Source organism: Fistularia commersonii, chromosome 19, assembly GCF_037954325.1.
Source record: "Fistularia commersonii isolate RoL2024-O1a breed Wild chromosome 19, RoL_Fcom_v1.0, whole genome shotgun sequence".
Classification (NCBI taxonomy): Eukaryota; Metazoa; Chordata; class Actinopteri; order Syngnathiformes; family Fistulariidae; genus Fistularia; species Fistularia commersonii.
Genome location: NC_141302.1, coordinates 10,026,336 through 10,032,335, shown reverse-complemented (window position 1 = coordinate 10,032,335; position 6,000 = coordinate 10,026,336).

Genomic DNA, 6,000 nt, shown 5'->3' with positions numbered 1-6,000 from the left:
GAGATCAATTTAACTCTTTGTACCAATTCTCGAAAAGCATGCTGATTTTTTGTGACAACTTATTCTTGGAGTAAAAAGACACAAGATTACAAAGAAAATAAACTTAAGAGATATGAAAATAGGCATTGAGACATTACCGTTATATTCCTCTATTTTCAACAAATGACATTTCACATTGTTTTCCAAATGCTCTTGTAACCATGATATTCAGGTCATCTTCAAGAGTCAGTAAATTTGATTCAAGACACAGTGACTTTTACGTCAGAAAAATTGTGACGTAATCTAACCATAATACGCCTTGATATACCAAAAACCACTATTCTTTTCCAAATATGAATTTTTGTAAAGGATTTTGTCTAAATGTTTGACGAAATGTTTGCGAGCACCTTACTGTGTTCGAGGGGTTTAGGTGTCCCAGTGATCCTGGGAGCTATGCTGTCGGGGGGCTTTATGCCCCGGGAAGGGTCACGCAAGGCAAAGAGGTCACAGGTGAGGGACCATACAAAGTGTGGCTCAGAAGTCCTACCACGAAGAAGACTCATGGACTTGTGTCACTGGGGCTCACTCCGGAGCCAGGCCCAAGGACGGGGCTCAGCGGCGAGTGCCTGGTGGCCGGGTCTTTACCCATGAGGCTTGGCCAGGCACAGCCCGAAGGAACAACATGGGTCCCTCTTCCCCTGGGCTCACCAGCCACAGAAAGGACCAAAGAGGTTAGGTGTAGTGTGAGTCGGGCAGTAGCCGGAGCGGGGGACCCTGGCAGTCCAATCCTCGGCTGCAGAAGCTGGCTCTTGGAACATGGAATGTCAACTCTCTGGTGGGGAAGGAACCCGAGCTGGTGCGCAAGGCTGAGAGATTCAGACTAGATATAATTGGACTCACCTCAACACGAGGTTTGGGAAGATAGGGTGAGAAGTTTGGTCATCCGGGTGAAGCTCGGAGTAGACACTGGTCTTCTGCATAGAGATGAGCCAGATGAGGTGGCTCGGGCATCTGGTCAGGATGCCTCCTGGACACCTCCCGGGCGAAGGTATTCCGGGTATGTCTATCTGGGAGGAGACCACGGGGAAGACCCAGGACATGCTGGAGAAGACCTCCAGGCTGGCCTGGGAATGCATTGGGGTCCCATCAGAGGAGCTGGACCATGTGGTAGGGGAGAGGGAGGTCTGGTCCTCACTGCTTCAGCTGCCGCCCCCGCAACCTGACTCCGGATAAGCGAGGGAAGATGAATGGATTGATGTTAGAGAAACTATTTTTACATTGGACATCAACGTCTTTTGTCAGAAATCGCACCTTGGTACTCAACATTATAAAACTTAGCTGTATGCGAGAGAAGCACACATCTCAAGAGTCCAATATACTCCAGATCATGTGAAAATGTCATTTTCTTTATCTTAAGCTGAAAGTTCCCTTTAAATTACTTACAAATTGTTTAAAATGCAAATAAATATCATACAACCTCTATTTATAAACCTTCCCATGACATGACCGTAGACGAGTGTGTTGGCTATGAATCATAAATGCATGAGAGTGGTATTGATCTAATCCAACTGTCAACGAAAGAGCAAATACTTCAAATGAATGCCTTGAATGTCTTGGTTGAAAATGGAGATGAATAATAACTTTTTGACCTTGTTTGCCCTTTTTCCAAACAACAGCACCTATTTCACAGGAGGCGTTTGGAGTTACGCTCCACTCACATCACTTCTACATCTCGGAATCACACATTATAAATCTTTCTAAATAGTATCATAAACCTTCTCCTACAAAATAAATCCATGAAATGATCAGAGTTTGTGCCAGCCTTTTGCGACAAAAGGAGCCCGTCTGATTTAATATGTGACATTTGGTAAATAAAATGCTAATAAAAGGACAACTTCCTCAAAAGCCCTTTCAGACAGCTCATGTCTGAGTGAAGCCAGCCCAAATATGAGATTTGATTACACAGTACCCCACTAATCAAGCCTTTGTGCTTTATCTGGAACCTTCTAAAGCATCGTTGGCTCCTGATTATTCATGAGTCGCCTCAGACTCATTGTGTCAGGCCACCAAAGCAATTGTAAGTCATGCTGGAAACAATCCATAAGGGAGCGGTGCAATAGAACTAAATTATGAGGAGGACCGTAAGCAAATGAGCCTTGATAATTTGCAAGAGTATAGATGAACGTCGCGACCACGCTCTGCTGCTAACAGCAGCCCTGACGTGTATCATAAATGCTCACACACGCATTTTTCGGACATGCAATCACAAAAATGGATCCAAGATCAACGTACACGGTCTCACTTCCACCAGTTGATTGTTTTCTGTCCACTTGAGGCTATTAAAGCACTAATGGCCATGCAAGTGCATCAAAGCATCTGCTGCTGTGGCGTTCTGGGTGTTAGGCGAACCGTCAATCACGACAATGTCGATTGCTAAGTACTTACATGGCTTCAACGACAACTGTGCATAAACACTCTCTGTACTCTGAGTTTCACATCTGCAGGTTCACCTCAACCCCCCACCCCAAAACACATACACCCACAACTTTTGGCAAATACATTTGAAATCTCACTTCTAGCATCATTGAGCCATGAGCATTTGCATTTGAAGGCACAAGGGATTCCGATGAGATGTGGACCATCTCCAGCCGCCTGCTAGGTTATTGATCGGCATAGACATGAAGCAGCTGATTAATCAGGGAGACAGCAACCAGTCAGGTCCAATGACAGATACCAGCACATACTTCCCCAAGGCACACACAGGCATTCTGCCTGATGCATTGTTTTTGAATGACATGCAAAAATACACTGGGCTGTAAGATGCTACAGCTGAAGATACCGCATTCACCTGTAAAGGTAAAACAAACACACTATAACCTCACCCCACACCCCCTTGAACCTAATTTCTCTCTTTTTTCCCCTACTTATTGAGATGGTAGACACACTATAACCTCACCCCACACCCCCTTGAACCTAATTTCTCTCTTTTTTCCCCTACTTATTGAGATGGTAGTTTATTATGGATATAGTGCACATAAAATGGTAGGGTGTTTACAGGTTCTCAACCCTTGACAACAGCAACAGTATTATACCTCAGGGGTATAACCTAAATCACTAAAGAAATATAAACAAATGAATACACATAAAGATATGGAGGACGTTTGCACATTGTGATCTCACTTTGAGTGTTTATGGGTGACAGGGTTTCTGTTTGTGGATAGGCATTCTTCATAGCATTGGATCTTACCTAATTAGGTTTTTGCAAGAGTCAGTGTCAAGCACAGGCGCCACATGTTTGGTCAGCCTTGAGTTTCCTTCTGCCACATTGGCGTTGCCTGGGCGCTGCTACCCTTTAGCTCATGTTCCCAGTAAGCCCATGCATGAGGGGTAGAGTGTCCTGGCATTAGTCATTTCCGAGCATGGTGCGCAGCCACAGGGAGAAAAATAAATGACTCCAAGGTAAATAGGGGAAGTGGGAAAGATCTAAACTGACACTTCCCTGGTAATGCTATGAGAAGTGGGACTGTAGCATAAACATGCACTAAAACATCTCCATTCACTCCACCCTTAAGATTTCCTGTGATGCCACAACATGCCCAGATATTGATATTGGTCCACACACAATAGACAACAGGACTTAATTTACCTTTCAAATATATGTAAATAGGAACAATTGTAATTGCAACATGTTAATGTGAACAGTATTGCTCCACACATAAATTCATGCACCTGCGTTCATTCTCTCTTTGACTCGTCGGCATACTTGGAAATAACCTCGGGTGTTACGAGGAAAATGGTCCCAAAGTGCAATTCATCACTTCTGTCTCCTCTGTTTCTTCTTCCCTCAAGCAATGCTGACCGCCTGTGACTCATATTACTGCACACACAACCTAACATGCAGACATACAATCCTTTGGACACACATCATTTATGTTCATAGGCATGTCATATGTCGACATCATGATTTGGAGGGATAATAAAAGTGATGTAATGAAAATTTATCCTGCAGCATGGTTTGCAGTTGTTGAGCTCAAATATACAGTATAAAGGTCTTCAGGCAACAAAAGTACTGTAGGATGACAAATACAATGCGTTATTGGCAAATATGACCTGGTTCCTTTCCTTTTAATGGTGGCCATTAGTCACCTTTATTGTATTATTTTTTTATGTAGATTTGTATTGTTCGGCTAACTATTCAGGTTCCTTATACTGCCTCTCTTTTGCTGACTGGGATGGCTGCAGCCAGTAGTCAGTATTTTGTTGTTTTTTTTTTAATGAAATTGCAGGGCTCCCACTGCAGAACTTCTCAGCACTTAACTTTGCTGGGGAAAAAGAAATCCCCCTGAATTTTAGCAAGCACAAAGATTAATGCTACTTCCTGATTATAAACTCTTTTGGATTTGGTTACCTAAAAGCAGCTTGTCTCTATCCAGCATTGTCAAATAAAGAGGGACAATGACACCAACAAATTGCATTTTCGATGTGAACTAGTTCAGTCAGCAACCCAGAAACACAAGGGCGGGGGATGATGGCAGAAGGAGAGGGAGGGCGGGGGTGCAGAATTGAGACTGCTGGAAGTGGGAGAAGACAAGAAATGAAAACAGTCTGAAATGAGGAAGATGCAGATGGACTAAAAGAAATTATCAGGATAATTTGAAAAGGATATAAAGAGAATGCAGAGATGGCTGTTGAGAGATGGTAAAGTGAGAGAACTGCAGGAGAGGATTAAGGACAGAGGCAGGCAGAAACAATGAGGAAAACAAATCTAGTAATGCAGATACTGTGTACTCTCATCTGGACTGAAAATGCAGCTAGTGTGTCCCTGTCCAATTTCCTGACTGTCATCACTGTCAAAACAAAACAAATGAAATCTTTAAGGAGGATGGATAACACGGTCTTCTTATAAAAGCTGGAAAGGTCTAAATAACTCCACCGACCTTGATATCAAGCAAAGATACTCCATTTAACAGATTCCAATGGCTGTAAGGGATCCTCACATTGAACCAGATAGGAAACAATTTCACATGGTAACTAAAACATAGTATCTCAGCAAAATAGGGAAATATGTTTTGCTTCAGGCAAAGCAACACAATGGAAAAATAAACTGATTAGCCATGAAACGGTGAATAAACTGCAGGCAATTAAAGCTGAATTTTGATAGTAACAGCATTACGGGGTGATATGCAAATTACAATTCAATGATCTATTATTTAGTCACAGCAGAATGACAATAATGTCTTTATTTCAGACTGAACTAAATTAAAGGTGGGGAAGGTAACAGAAAGGACATCCAAGGCAAGTGCTGTTTTTTTTTAAGCCTGAGCCAGTCCAAAAGGTTTCTCTTGTATAAGTGAAAGAAAAATCCTGACATATTCATTATCTGGCAATAGCACTGTAATGACAGACATGCACCTTAAAGTTCACATATGGGCTGCATGTGTTTTAGTCTAGGACTGAAAATATCCACAGTGGCTTTGTGAACACACACACATTGCCCCAGCCACATGAAAACAATCCAACCATGGGGATGATATTAGTGGACTAAAAGAGGGTTGTACAAGCGAGTGTATGTGGTTAGGAAGATAGAAAACATAAATCCGTATGCCCTGGGTGTTTAGCTCCTATAAAGTTAAGGCATAGATAAATAACAAATGTAGACCGGATAAAACATTACCTTTTCGGTCCTTTATTACTTTTATGTCCAAAAAATTATAAACCATCTATTTTCTCATGTTTTATTAATTTGGTCAATCAGTTAAACGTTAAAACATTTAAATAGCACTTTTACGACATAACAATTGAATTAAATGAAATGCAGACTCATATTTTCATCTGCTGTGTTGTTTGCTGACACATGATACACTAACTAATTATCAGTGTTGTCTAAACCTAAGTATCAAATGAAACTAAAAAAGGGTTCTTAACCTCAGTTTCTGGTACTTCATTCAAAAGTCGATAGGCAGCCATCTAATATGTGTTTCGTAAGGTTCACCATTTGAAACACGAAAATCTAATATCATT